Source organism: Carlito syrichta, unplaced genomic scaffold (genome assembly GCF_000164805.1).
Source record: "Carlito syrichta isolate Samal-C Ts95f unplaced genomic scaffold, Tarsius_syrichta-2.0.1 Scaffold308846, whole genome shotgun sequence".
Taxonomy (NCBI): Eukaryota; Metazoa; Chordata; class Mammalia; order Primates; family Tarsiidae; genus Carlito; species Carlito syrichta.
In genome coordinates, this window is record NW_007252942.1 from 671,040 (window position 1) to 686,006 (window position 14,967).

At 46.5% G+C, this 14,967-nt stretch overlaps 1 protein-coding gene across 3 annotated transcripts in view; it reads right to left on the reverse strand.

Moving 5' to 3' along the window:
• Positions 1-14,967, reverse strand: part of KCTD1 (potassium channel tetramerization domain containing 1) — a 114,651-nt gene that overhangs the window by 7,826 nt on the left and 91,858 nt on the right. The gene's annotated exons all lie outside the window — the stretch shown is intronic.

A 14,967-nucleotide genomic window follows, 5' to 3' on the forward strand; every position in this document is an offset into this window, starting at 1 on the left:
CTTATCGTTCCCATTTTGCTGGTAAAAAAAATGAGATGTGAGAGGATTCACCCAAGACCTGTCTCTCTTAATAGAAAAATACCTCTGGGGGCCAAGATTATGCCTGTAATCCTATCATTTTGGAAAGACAAGTGGGAAAATCGCTTGAGGCTGGGAGTTCAAGAACAACCTAGGCAGCAGAGTAAGACCTCGTCTCTTCAAAAAATAAAAACTTAGATGGGCGTGGTGGTGCACACCTGTAGTTCCAGATACTCATAAGGCTGAGGCAAGAAAGGATTGCTTGAGCCCAGGAGTTCGAGGTTACAGTGAGATAGGGTTGTACTACTGCACTCCAGCCTGGGCAACAGAGAAAGACCCAAAAGAAAAGAAAAATGGCTCTGGATGTTTCAAGTTTGATTGTGTTGGTGAGGATCCGATTTCTGACCTCTAGAATGGAACACACACACTAAGGTGAGATACAAATGAGCCAGTGGGCACCCTTCATCAGAAGCCCATGTTACTGGTCACCTCTGGTCACTTTCAGTAGCTGCTGCTGGAGGGTGTGGAGAGGCAATATGGTGGGGGTGGGGCAGTCAGGAATGGGCACAAAGCTTTTTCATGAACTTGGTTGTTGGCCAGTGGTAGGCTGGGGGAGGCTGCCGGAGGCTGCCAGAGGTCGGGAAGGCCAACATACTGCCCTCGGCCATCTGCTGGAGCTGCCACCGTGAGGTGAGAGAGGTCAACAATATCAGGCCTCGACCCCTGCAAGACACAGGTGCAAAGAAAGGAAGCTAGTCCATGTCTGAAAGTGCCATCATCCAGTCTTCCCGCGCAGTTGCTTTTCTCTAGCCGCCAATAAAAAGCAGACCACATTAAAACAGAAATCTGGCTGGGCTTGGTGGCTCAGCCTGTAATCCCAGCTCTTTGGAAGGCCGAGGTGAGTGGATTGCCTGAGCCTGCGGGTTCGAGACCAGTCTGGGCAACTTGGCGAGACTTCGTCTCTACAATAAGTAAAAAAAAAAAATTAGCTGGGCATGGTATCGTGTGCCTGTAGTTCTTGGAAGGCCGAGCGGGTCGACGCTGGAATGGTCGTGAGTGTGCCACTACATCCAGCCTGGGCGATGGAGTGAGATTCCAACTCAAAAAAAAAAAAGAAAAAAAGAAAAAAAAAATCTAACAAACACGTATGAAAACACACCCACCAACCGCTGAATGGGAAGACAAAAGAGAAAGAGGGTGGAAGAACTTAGGAACAGAGTTAGCAAGCAGGTCAATATTGTGTCTAAACGTAGCTGCCATCACCTCTGGGCGGGGGTGAGATAAACGAGTGCTTGTCCAGACATGCTGACGGAGAGTGATTTAATCACTGGCATGGGCGTTTCTGCCTTCCTTCCCTGGGCCGCTGCTGGCAGGGGTGCCCGGCGCGAGGTCCGGTGCGGTAAACCCTGTGGCCTGAGTGCCTCAGAGGGGCCCCTGCTGTCTGGATGAGATGGAACATGAGGAGCAGGGGATGACCTTTGATTTTTCTCTTGCGACTCAAGCAACAGCAGGATGATTCAAGACTTCCAGAGAAAACAGCACGGAGAGAGGAGAGTCCTTGGGGGCTTCCTTCTGGGCAATCCACTCTCCAGAGAGAGAAGCAGACTGGGTGGAAGATGCCAGCGCCCTGCTCGGCTCAGCAGAATGAGCTGCTGCTTTATTCGGTCCATCCCCTGCCAACTCCACTGCCACGGGAGCCTTGGTTCCCTACAGGAAAGGAACCCATCGCTCTGAGAGTCCTCTCTGCACGTGTCGCCTCCCTGCTCAGCCTCCAGTCCCACAGGAGATCCTGTTTTGCATTAAGGAGTTGAGAACGAAGCTGAGGCATGGTCAATCTTAAGATGGGGCAGAGGTGGGGGCCTCCAGCCCAGTCTAAGGGGTATAAGTGGGGAGACTGCAGGTTCCTCCGGGTCTACCTGGGATCCCCGCCACACGGCTGTGTTGTCTTTGCATCACACTAGCTGTGAGATACTAAGTCCTTTTTATTTATTGATTTACTTATTTATCAAGATTCAGAAACAGCCATGAAGTGAGCACTTCTGAAACCGCTTTTTATTTTTCTGTGAGATTTCACAGGAAGTTTTAGCACAGGGAAGGATCTAAACTCCAGGAAAATATAACTTTATTTTTTCTGGAGCCATCAAGCCTTCACATCCTAGAGTAAAGGTGCATAGAGCAGTCTTCTTGACCAACCTTGACCCTATGGAGGGACCCTTCCCCACATCACATCACAGAAGAGGGGCCATTCTGGCTCCAATTGCATGCTTCCAGCGGTGGGAAGCTTACAACCTAAGAAAGTGGAGAATTGACTTTGCTGGCAGCTCTGATTGTTTTAACTGTCTCATTAGGAAGACCTGAATATCCCCGTAACACTGACTTATTTGTTCTCATTCTGCCCTCTGGGTTATGGTGATTCTAGTCTTTCATTGACATGTTAACCTTCAGACATCTGAGGACAACTGTTATGTCTTAATATTACTCGGGCTGAAAATACCCAATCTTTCCAGCTCTTTCTCTTTTATTATGACTCTGAGGTACGTCAACATCTTGTGTGTATTTGACTTTGTCAACATGCTTCTTAAGACCCAAACCAAAACCAAGCCTGACATCACAGACATGCCCTAATGAGTGCATTGTATGGAGTGGGAGGGGCTGGGGGTGGGGGTGGCAAAAAAACCTGGAATTATCTTTTGGAGGGCAGACTCCTGTAGTACACTCGGAATTTGCTCCTCCAGATAAAACAGTCAACCAGTTTTTATCTGGAAGTTTGATAAGGTCTCGTCAAGATTTGCAGAAGAAATGTCTTAAGTTGTGGCAAACAGGTGACTGCTTCTTCCACCATGACAATGCACCTGCCCACACCGCACTGAGTGTTCCACAGTTTTTGACCCAAAACAGCATGGCCCCCATCTCCACCTTCCCTATTCACCTGATCTCATCCCAAACGACCTTTTATTTTAAAGTTTCTGGATGAAAAAAGTCCTCAAAATAAAACGTTTTGCTGATGTGGAAGAGATGGAACAAAAAATGGCAGAAGCACTAAAAGCCATCAAAATCGACAAGTTCAGAAACTGTTTTGAGCAGTGGAAAAGCATCTCGATAGGTGCATTGCATTAAACGGAGAGTACTTTGAAGGTGGCTGAAGTTTAAACATGTAAGAATAAATACATGTTTTTTAAATAAATAAATTCTGCATTTTTCTGGGTCCCTCCTCATACAACATTTGTCTGGCCAAATACTCTGCTATTCACGCAGCCTGTATTAGCTTCCTACTGCTGCTATAAAAATTACCACAAATTTAGTGGCTTAAAATTACACAAAGTTATTTTCTTATAGCTCTGATCAGAGGAGAAAGTCAAAAGTCTAAAATGGGTGGTCAAGGTGATGTTTCTTCTGGAAGCTCTAGGGGAGAATCCATTTCCTTGCTTTTTCCAGCTTCTAGGAGTGGCCCACAGCCCTTGGCTTGTGACACCACATCACTCTTTTCTCTGCTTCTGTTGTCACATCTTCTCTCACTCTGACCCTCCTGTCTTCCTCATCTATAAGGACCCTTGGGATCATACTGAGCCGCACCTAGATAATCCAAGATAATCCCTCCACCTCAAATCCTTAATCACATCTGCAAAATCTCCTTTGCCATATAAGGTCACATAGCCTTGGATTCTAGGACTAAGGGCATGGACATCTTTGGGGGCATTCTTCTGACTACCATATAGCGTAAGGCTGTATTATCTTTCGTGGCAGTCTTGTTACTCTGTTGGTTCACATTTTGCTTAGAGTGAAATCCTGAAACTCTTTTTACAAGCATGGCTTTGAGCTGGGTCTTTCTCATTTCAGATTTGTAAACATTTTTAATCCTTCAGTATTTGTTCCCCTTTAACTTTCACCCTATAGGTTCTGAATTTGTTCCAACTTACTGAGAAAACCCAGATTCTCTCATTCAGTGTTCTAAGTCTCCCTCTCATCTCTGTGTCATTTCCACCTGGGCAATCTGTTTCTAAATGTGGATCATGTCTTGAAGCACTGAGAGAGGATAGGGTGGTGTGTGGCCCTCTATTCAGCCTGATGCTCAGGAAGGAACCAAGGTTCCGGATTTGGTTGTTCAAGCATTATGAAACTTGTAATTCTAAGGTCACTCAGCTCACAGCTATGGCATTTGCTAGCTGTGCTGTTGAAATACTGTGCATTATGTCTGAGTGGGACAAGAAGGGCAAGGCTGGAGTTCTGGGAGGGACCCAAGTGTCTGTACTGCCTAGGGATTCTCTGAAACAGTTTAGGGCTCTAGCCTTCTTATCTATAAAAGGAGAGGAATACATTGCATTCAGATTTCTTCCAGCCCTAATATCCCATGAGTCTATGTCCATAACAAAGGCTTGGTCTCCCAACAAGGGCTACAGGTGTGAGCCACCGTGCCCTCTCATAACCCAAAGGGAATGAGGCTAACAGGACTGGGGGCTAGAAGTCCCCCCCATGCTGACTCTGAGGACACCTTTTTGTCCTCTAAATTCATGAACTGCGTGTTTAATAATCCACTATGAGGTCTGGCCGTGAGCACCTCTCAGTAATGTTCCAATAACTCATCATTATCTGCTCTTGAAAAAATAGGGAAACACGGGCCCTTTTTAGACTTTTGGCCCATCTCAGTGATGGCTCAAGGATCTTACCAGGGGCTATTAATATTATCGTTTTTTGAGTTGGGGTTCCACTCTGTTGCCCAGGCTGGAGTACAGTGGCATGATCCCAGCTTACCAGAGCCTCAACCTCCTGGGCTCAGGAGATCCTTCCACCTCAGCCTCCAGGGTAGCTGGGACTAAAGCGCATGCTACTACAACCGGCTACTTTTTTTGTAGCAATGAGGTCTCGCTACGTTGCCCAGGCTGATATCAAGCTCTGGGACTCAAGCAATCCTTCCACCCCAACCTCCCAAAGTGCTGGGATTACAGGCATGAGCCACTGCGCCCAGACCCTACTAGGGGTTATTAAAGTGAAGGCCTCAAAGGGCCCTCTGCACCTGGGATAGAATCTCACGGACCTAGCCTCAAACTGCTCTGAGTCACCAGGTATTCTATTACTCTCCCTTGACCATCCTTGCTTCATTTTTTCCCTTTACTAGGCTATTCCATCTGGTTACCCAGGTAGAGCCACTGTCTGTGCCGGGGGGACAGATGACAGACAGCAGCTGAGCACAGGTGCTTGGCTCTGCAGAAGGTTCACCATGCCGACTTGCTTCTTGCATCAGCCAGCCCAAGAACTGGAAAGGTTTTCCTTGCACTGTTAGCATTTTCTGCAATGTAGATGCATGCCGCTGTTCCGGTTTTGGTAGGTTATTTTGTCTGTCTTTCTATATGGTACTTCCTACCACCCATCCCAGTCTCAGCTCATCAGAAAGCTTCCTGGGAGTAGAGTCAGCCCTGTTGGCTGCTTTTTCTAGAAACCGCCTTTCCTTCCTTAAGCAGGATCATTTAATCGTATGATCTAAATACCATGTTTTTAAAAAGGTTAGCATGTTTCCTTTTAGATTCTTTGGCTTTACTCATGCCCTTCCAGGTCTCTGAATCTTCTGAAGTCCCTCCTTGAGGCTTGGCTCGGATCCGACAACATCCTTTCTTTGGCTTTTACAAACCCTAGATGACTGGGTCTTTTGTTCCCAAGATACTTGGTGGAAGTGGGCAGGCGTTTCCAGGGCAGCAGCAGGTTCAGCACTGTCTCTTCTGATTTGTTTTGTTTTGTTTGAGACAAAGTCTCACTCTGTCGTCCAGGCTGGAGTGCAGTGGCATGATCCCAGCTCACCATACCCTCAACTTCCTGGGCTCAGGCAATCCTTCCATCTCAGCCTCTCAAGTATGCCCAGCTAACTCTCTCTCTCTCTCTCTGTGTGTGTGTGTGTGTGTGTGTGTGTATGCAAATATATACATACACACACACACACACACACACACATATATATTTTTTGTATAGATAAGGGCTCACTATGTTGCTCAAGCTGGTTTCGAACTCCTTGGCCCAAGCAATACTCCTGCCTCGGCTTCCCTGAGTGCTAAGATTACAGGTGTGAGCCACGTGCCCTGCCTACACTAGTTCTTCTGAAGGACGTGAACCCAGAACACCCACTTCTCCCTTCTGAGTGATGGATTTTCAGCAAAGCAATTCTGGAATGTGCTAGATGCTGACACTCTTCTCTCTCTGCTCCTATGTCCTGGATTAAGAAAGCATCATCCACATTTTGGGTTTAGTTTCAGTTAAAGTTACTCACAGACCTATTATCATGTTTAAATGACTTTAAAATCCTGAAATACAGATTTTTAATTATTGTTTGGGATTTACACTGATTTTTTTGTGGTGGAAAGATCAAGGTCTAATTTTGCAGATGAGACTCTAAGAGCCCCCAGACGGGTGCATGAGACAAAAAGGTAAATATGAGGGACCCTAAAATGCAAGTAGGCCATGTTTCAAGACTCATTTATTGATTAAATAGTTGGAACTCAGAAAATTTTCCCTAGAGGGAGGAAAATGACCTATATGCTATATTAGTTTCCCACTGCTGCCTTAAGAAATTATCACAAATTTAGTGGTTTAAAACAAGGTCTTTTTTTTTTTTAAGTCCAAATGTCACTCTGTTACCCTGGCTTGATGAAGTGCAGTGGCACAGTCACGGCTCACCACAGCCTTGACTTCCTAGGCTCAGGTGATCCTTCTGCATCAACTTCCTGAGTGGCTGGGACTATAGGCACATGCCACTTTGCCTAGCCAATTTTTAAATTTTGGTAGAGATGAGGTCTTGCTATGTTGCCCAGACTGGTCTTAAACTCCTGGGTTCAAACAATCCTCCCACTCCAACCTTCCTAAGTGCTGGGATTACAAGTGTGAGCCACCATACCTGGCCTCCTCGTAGTCCCTGAGGTCAGAAATCTGAAATGAAGTGGGTCTCACTAGGCTGCAACTGGGGTGTCAGCAAGGCTGCCTTTGTTCTAGAGATCCTAGGGACAAATCTGTTTCCTCGTCTTTTCCAGCTTCTAGAGGCTGCTGGAACTCCTTGTTCTGCCAGCAGTCACATCACTTCTCGCATCTCATCTCCTTCTCTGGCCCCTGCCCTCCCGCCCCTCTCTCGTAAGTACCCTTGTGATTACATGAGGCCCACCTGGGTTGTCCATGCTACTCATGGCTCTCCATCTCAAGATCCTTAACTCGATCACATCTGCAAAGACTTTTTTGCCTCGTGAGGCAACATACTCAGAGATTCTGAGGGGGCCATTATTCAGATGACCACACACAGTTACTGATTCTATGAAATTGTTCAAAGGCCCAACCCCTCACATGCCTGAGGCTTTATATAGTAGTTCACAGGTCCTTACACTCCAAAGGCAACTCAGCCACTTACCCATTCATTAAAAAATCCATTTACCTGCCATCAGACCCAGCTATGCCACTACTGGAAATATACCCGAAGGAACTGAATTCATTCTACAAAAAAGATCCTGCACATATGCATGTTTATTGTAGCACTATTCACAGAAGCAAAAACATGAAACCAACCATGCTGCCCATTGAAACTGGACTGGATAAAAAAAATGTGGTGCATATACATGATGGAATATTATGCAGCTATAAAGAAAGACAAACTATGGACTTCGCAGCAACTTGGATGGATTTAGAGTAGATCATACTCAGTGATCTATCACAGAAATAAAAAACTGAGTACCACATGTTTTTACTCATAAGCGGACCCTGAACATTTACCATAATACCATAAGAAATGGATTGGCAGTAGTGGGGTACTGTCGAGGGGTGGGTGGAGAGGGAGAGCACATAACATCAATAAAGGTGCCTGATCTCAAACCAGGTGAAGTAGGGCTCAATGGAAGGTCCAAACTTTACCTGTACAACGACCACTTGTATACCTAATCCTGAATTGTACCCACATCTTTAAAATTTAAAAATAAATCTGCTTATGTGCCAGAAGCCACAGAAGACAACTGTGCGCACAAGGAGAATTTTTCTCTGGGGATTAACACCAATGCCTTCCAGGAGTTCGAAAAGCTCTTCTATATCACCCATGCTCAGGACAGTGGGCCGCTGCTCTCAGGGAGTGCACAGTTCCCCAGGAGGTAGAGTACTCATGTGTCAAGGGTTTCACCAGCGAAGCAGGGGTATCGGGAAATGAGAGAGTTTTCTATTTTTCACTTCTAGAATAGCATCCAAGTAGGGCTGGATGTGGTGGCTCACGCCTGTAATCCCAGCACTTTGGGAGGCCAAGACAGGAGGAGTGCTTGAGCCCAGGAGTTTGAGTCCAGCCTGGACAACATAGCAAGACCTTATCTCTAAAAAAAAAATTTATCCAGGTGTGGTGGCATGCGCTACTTGGGGTGCTGAGGTGGAAGGGTTGCCTGAGCCCAGGAAGTCAACACTCCAGCCTGGGTGACATAGTGAGACCAACCCAACTAGAAAAAAAAAAAATCCAAGTAGTAGTAATCTACTCTGCAACACTAATAATCTTGTTTTAAATATATATTTTTTGTGAGGGGGTAGGGTGGTCACCATAGTTTTTTTTTTCAGTGTTTGGGGGCTTCAAAAGCTCTTAATTGCCCTGGTTTGACATACTTCCTTGGGCGGACATTCTTTCTTTTCTTCAAAGCCTGGAGGGACCAGCCCACTTGCTCCTTTTGTCCTGCTGCCACTTCATACTTCTCACCAGGAGGTCCCCTCTGCTGTCCAGGGGCACTGACTTCCGGCTTCTCTGACACTCTTGCTTTTCTGGGGCAAGGATACCCAGCCTAAGATTTATCCTGATAGTGTTCAAGGAAATGGAAGAAGCAACATAGTGTCCTTCTGAGCCCTGACACTCCCCCTATCCTATAGGTCTCCTAGAGAAAGTCTCAAGCACCACACGGGTCTGAATGCCACAGTGCTGATTCAGTGCTGAGGGGAGGTCCATCTGCATCTCAAGCAACACCCTGGCTCGGCAAATCATGTGAACAATGTTACAGGAACTGGGCCTGATGTCTAGGGCAATCTGAGATGATGCAGGGCTTGGGCTGGCTGCTGTGCCCTCCTCCCAGCCCTGCTCTGAGGAAATATCCTTGGGAGTGGGCAAGGCAGTGACAGTCTCTGAACCAGGAAGGAAAATCCTAGGTGGCAGCAGTGAGACCACAGGCAGGGGCATGTCCTGAGTAGCCATTCTGCAGGCACTGGAGAAGAAATTTCTTGGGGGCCTACCCAGCTTACCACTCTGCCTTCTCTGAGAAAGTCCTATCCTAGGAGGGAGTATGTGGGTGCCATGACTGATTGGGAAAGCAGCCCTGGGCACGGCTGGGGCAGAGCCATGTTAATGGCAACACTCTAAGAGAAGCCAAAAGCTCCCACAACCGAGATCCTCAGGGCAGTTCGGTCACTTCCACCCAAGAGACCACTTCCACTGACTCTATGAAAAAAAACCGGCAAACACTTTTCATTTCTCCTTTCCTTAAGTTACACTACTGGCTTTCAATTTGACATGATTTTGACACTAGAGGACATTTAGCAATGTCTGGAGACACTCTTGGTTATTGTAGCCGGGAAGGGGATGCTACTGGCGTTTTGTGGGTAGAGGTCAGGGATGCTGCTGAAAACCTCACATTGGACAAGATAGGCCCCACCACAAAGAACCATTTGCCCCAAAATGTTAACAGTGTCAAGGCTTTGAAACTCTGAGCCTGACAGAGACCGTTTTTGTGGCAGTCTAAGGGACATGCAACTCACTCTGATCATTAATGGTGGTTCATCTCCAGATGCTTCCTAGTGTGATGTAATATAAAGTACATAACATCTCTGGAGATGCATTCTCCCCAAAATGTCTCCTTTAAGCCCATCAGGACTTTAGATATCACTTCCAGTTTACAGGAAATTAGGGAATAGATTAACGAGCTAAACTACATATGGCAAGACAATCAGACAAATCTAGATGGTGGGACATTTTGTAGGACAACTGGCCCAGTCTCTATGGCAAGCCAGTGTCACTTAAAAAAGAATTATGCTGGACAATAAGAGGCCTGATGGATGTCACCTAATTCAGTATACGGTCAGATACTGTCTTGGAACAACCACCTGTAAAGAACATTTCAGGGTCAAGCAAAATGAATATGGTTAGGGACTTAGAGGAAATATATTTAAACAAAAATAAAATGGAAAGGTAGTGATTATTGTCCAAAATGAGCGAGCAATCTGAGTTGTGGGGTCATATTGTTTAGATTTTTTTTTTTGGTCTGTATTTTCAAATTTCCTACAGTGTACTTATACTTCTCTAATGTTACACAGTTATTAAAAATAACCAATAGGCTTTTGAAGATAGCCAGGAATTGTTAAGTTGGGGGCTCCCTGCCAGCAAATTTATCTATGTCTAGCAATGATGGGTGTTCTACAGAGGGACCACAAAAGATGTCAGCAACATAGAGGAGCACTCACCAAAGAAGGTTAAAAATAAAAGGCAAGAGAGAGAATGAGAGAGATTTTGTGGTTCTCAAAAAAAAAAAAAGGGTACCAAAATTCTAGACTCCTGTATACTAGGAATTGCACGTATACATGTACACACACACACACACACACACACACACACGTGCACAGACGCATGATTGTACACAGGGAATAAAGCAACAATGAACAAATCAGTGTAACTGGGGGCTGGGGAAACTTAAAGGAACAAGGCCAGTCATATCCATGATAAAACACTACAGAGATATTCTGCCACTACTTTTCCAGAAGACAGATTCTGATGGCTTTCAGCGGGAGCCAGGGCACCAGCAGCTGTCACTTAAATGGTGTTGTGAAATAGGGGATGATCTAAATTGTTATGTGGGTATGCAACACATTTGCGGAATAAGATTTTAAGGGGTGCAGCCTCCTGTGATCACACAATTTCACACACAAGCTCACCTACCACAATGGCTGGAGAGAGAAGCAGGTAATCAGAAGCTCTTTCTGGCAAACCCAGTAGAAAGAGATTCTTTCCAAATGCAAAAAACCCACGATGTCCCTTTTCCAGGGTCAGAGGGAAGAAAGCACCTCTGGTATCGTACAGGACACAGACTGAACGCTCCTATGTGCACCTGTCCGTGTGACTCGCATACACGGAACGGTTGCTGGTATTGCAATTCCTTCTCAGTCATGAGAGCTGAAGGACCACCCTGGCCTCCACCCACTTTCTGCGGCTCCTCCCGGGCTCCAGAACACCCTGTGCTGTAATTTACAGCCTGTCACCCAGAGGTTCTGTGGGAAGTGCTTCCAGGCCTGGGGTACATGCGCTTCGTTTGACGTGCTTTTGTTTTTTTTCCCCCAAGCGTGGGCTGCAGTTGAATCCTTAGCCAGTTAAAGGGTGTGTTCTGTACTTAGAATTGATGAATAGCAGGGCTTTGAGGGCTCTGAGATCCTCAGGGAGCATGCAAGAGGTGCAGAGAGGCAACCATCCCAATCCCAGGCAGGTGGGTGACTGAGCGAGTCCTCGAGGGACGGTCCTCTGGAGTCAGCTACTGCTGCACTCTGTGAGGAGGTTTCCCTCCCTTGGATCTAACCTGAAAGCTCTCGGAGAAAAATAATGCCTGGCATGTAGGCTTGTGAGCTGAGGGTTAAGCCAAAGTATGTGCTTAGGACATTTAGCTCAGTTTCCGGAACACACTGCGACTGAAAATGAACTGCTATTATCATTTTCTAACTGTAATTCCCAATATATTCTTTTTGTTTTTTGGTTTTTTTTGGAGTCGGAGTCTCACTCTGTCATTCAGACTGGAGTGCAGTGGCATACTCACAGCCACCACAGCCTTGAGCTGCTTGGGCTCAGGCGATCCTTCAGCCTCAGTCTTCCAAGTAGCTGGGACTACAGATGTGTGCCACCATGCCCAGCTAATTTTTTTATTTGCTGTAGAGATGAGGTCTTGCCAAGCTGGTCTCGAACCCGTGGACTCAGGCAGTCTTCTCGTCTCTGCCTCCCAAAGTGCTGGGATTACAGGCGTTAGCCACCACATCCAGCTATCCTCCATATATTCTTTTGTTATTATATAAACTCTCCCTGGAGTTTGCTTCCCTTTGAATAATAGAAATTATAAATCAAAATATTACCCTGGTAAGTAGCATAGGATGGTGATACTATACATCCATGCTTCATATTTTCCATTTAGTCCTATATGATTTTAGATAGAAGTGCATTGCCTATTTATATTTAGCTTTGTGCCCCTGGTGACTCTTTTGACCTTTTCCTACTATATTTAAATTAATTAGGCTGGGCACAGTGGCTCACGCCTGTAATCCCAGGAGTTTGAGACTAGCTTGGGCAACATAGCGAGATCTCATCTCTCAGAAAAATAAAAACTTAGCCGGACATGGTGGTGAACATCTGCAGTCCAAGTTATTTGGGAGGCTGAGGCAGAAGGATCATGTGAGCCCCGGATATTGAGGCTGCGGTGAGCTGTGTTTATGACACTCCACTCCAGCCTGGGTGACAGTGAGACACCAACTCAAAAAAAAAAATTAAGTAGTTAATGAATACTAAGCCATTATTGTGTGCCCAGAAAAACATAAAAATGTCCCTGCCTGTAAGAGCCTTAGAATGAAGCAAGAAAGTCAAGATATATACCTCCAATATTCAGAGTCCAAATACAAGAAAGCAAATGACCAGGCTGTAGATTGACTGGCACGAAACAGAGTCTAGTGTAAATGTGAGAGTCACCCCATTAGCCTATTGACTCATCATGCATTCACTCATACCGCCGATATTTACAAGCTTAATACGTGGCAGGTGCTGAGCTTGTGGGACAGACGCCGCTGGCTAGCTTCCCCAACAGCTACTCCCAACTCCTCTCCCTTGCCGACTTCTCTTGCTGTAGAGGCTCAAAAAGAGAAGAAAAGCACTTTCTTGGCTTCCTTTAAGCAAGGGAAGGCTCAGTTCCAGCCATAGAACCCTCAAGGGGACGTCTTCTGGGGGATCTTCTGACAAGGACAGAGTCTTGCGAATTAAAAAGTCCCTTGCCTCTTTCTCCTGCCTTGAATGAGGACGTGATGCCTGGAACTGTGGCAGTCACCTTATGACCTTGAAGTGATTGGCACGAGGCCAGAATGTCAACACCGAGGATGGCAGAACAAAGAGACAGAGTCCCAGCCTTTGATAACATCACTGAGCAGAGGCCTCTGCCAACAGGCAGGCACCTCTGACTTCCCATGTGAGAAAAACGAAATCTCCATCAGTCCAAGCCCCTGTTAACTGGCTGTTCTGACTCTTGGAGCTGAAGCATTCCTAATTCACAGCTGGGTGGGTATATGGTGCGAAGCAATAAAACAGAGAGTGACAAATGTTCCATGTGTGACCACAGGGAATCAGGGGGTACAGGCAAGCCTAAGCTAGACTAGGCCTGGGAAGGCCTTCTGGGAGGTGTGATGAGAAAGAAGAGCCCTGGATTTATTTTTTGAGTCAGGGTCTCATTCTGTCACCCAGGCTGGAGTGCAGTAGCACAATCATGGCTCATTGCTACTTCCAACTCCTGGGCTCAGGTGATCCTCCCACCTTAGCCTCTCAAGTAGCTGAAACTACTGGTGTGCGCCACCACACCCAGCTAAGTTTTTGATTATTTGTAGAGATGAGGTCTTGCTATGTTGCCCAGGCTGGTCTTGAACTCCTGGGCTCAAAGATCTTCCCACCTCGGCCTCCCAAAGTGCTGGGATTACAGGCATGAGCCACTGCACTGGCGAGCCCTAAATCTGAATAAAGGCCAGGGGAAGAACAGCAGAAAGACTGTGTAGATGACAGAAGGAGCTGTTCTGAGGGGCAAGAGGATAGTGTGTCCGAGGATCTAAGAGAAGTCCTAGAGAGCACATGTGGAGGGCAAGACCTGGTGCGATGGGCCAGAGCTTTTCAGGCCTCGCAGACTCTGACAAGGATATAGTGCTTGGCTCTGTGAGTCAAAGTAACGAGCGTAGGAAGTCATGTCTGCTCAATTCTGCTGGAAACCCCTGACTCTATGTGCAGCTCACCAGAAGAATGCCCCGAAGAAAACAGAATAGAGCTCTCGGCCCCCCACGTCTCTTGCCTGAGTCACTACATTCCTTGAAAGATAAATGACCCCAGCCCTTGCCTTTCCCTGTACATGAGATAATGTCTGACGGGGTTAGTGATTACGCTTCTGTAATCTATAACCAGGTGCGCTCTTACACCCAAAGCTTGATGGGATTCTGCTTCAGTGTACCTTCTGAGCCAGTGTGATGTGATTTTGCATATGTTGATCCCCCCTTCCCCCCACCTGTATACACTCAGTGGACTCAAATACTGTGTGGGAGCAGTCCGACAGGCTGTCGTCCTCAGGAAGACTTCTGAATAAAACTTTAACTCTCCAAAAGCTTGATTTTTTTTCCCTTCAGTCTCCAGGAACAAGGGGAAGTCCCTAGAGAGTTTCAAGCAAGGGCAAGTCATGATACAATATCCTCTTTGAAAGTGTTGGCCGCAAGCAGTGGCTCATGCCTGTCATCTCAGCACTTTGGGAAGTGGAGGCAAGAGGACTGCTTGAACCCAGGAGTTCTAGACCAGCCAGGGCAACATAGCAAGACTTCATCTCTACAATAAATAAAGAAAAAATTAGGTAGGCATGGTGGCACATGACTACAGTCCGAGCTACTCAGGAGGCTGAGGCAGAGGGACTGCCTGAGCCTGGGAGGTTGAGGCTGCAGTGAGTTGTGATCGTGCTACTGTACTCCAGCCTGGACGACAGAGTGAGACCCCAACTCAAAAAAAAGTGGGGGGTGGGTGGAAGATGCGGGAGGAAAGAGGAAGGTGGGCACAGTTACCAAAGGGCAACAGGGGGTATCCTTCTGGTGATGGAGCAGTTCTGTACTTTGTTAGAGTTAGTGTCAATATCCCAGTTGTGATACTGCTCTGCAATTTTACAAGTTGTTAGTACTGGGGGAAACTGGGTAATATGGGATTTCTGTATGTGAATC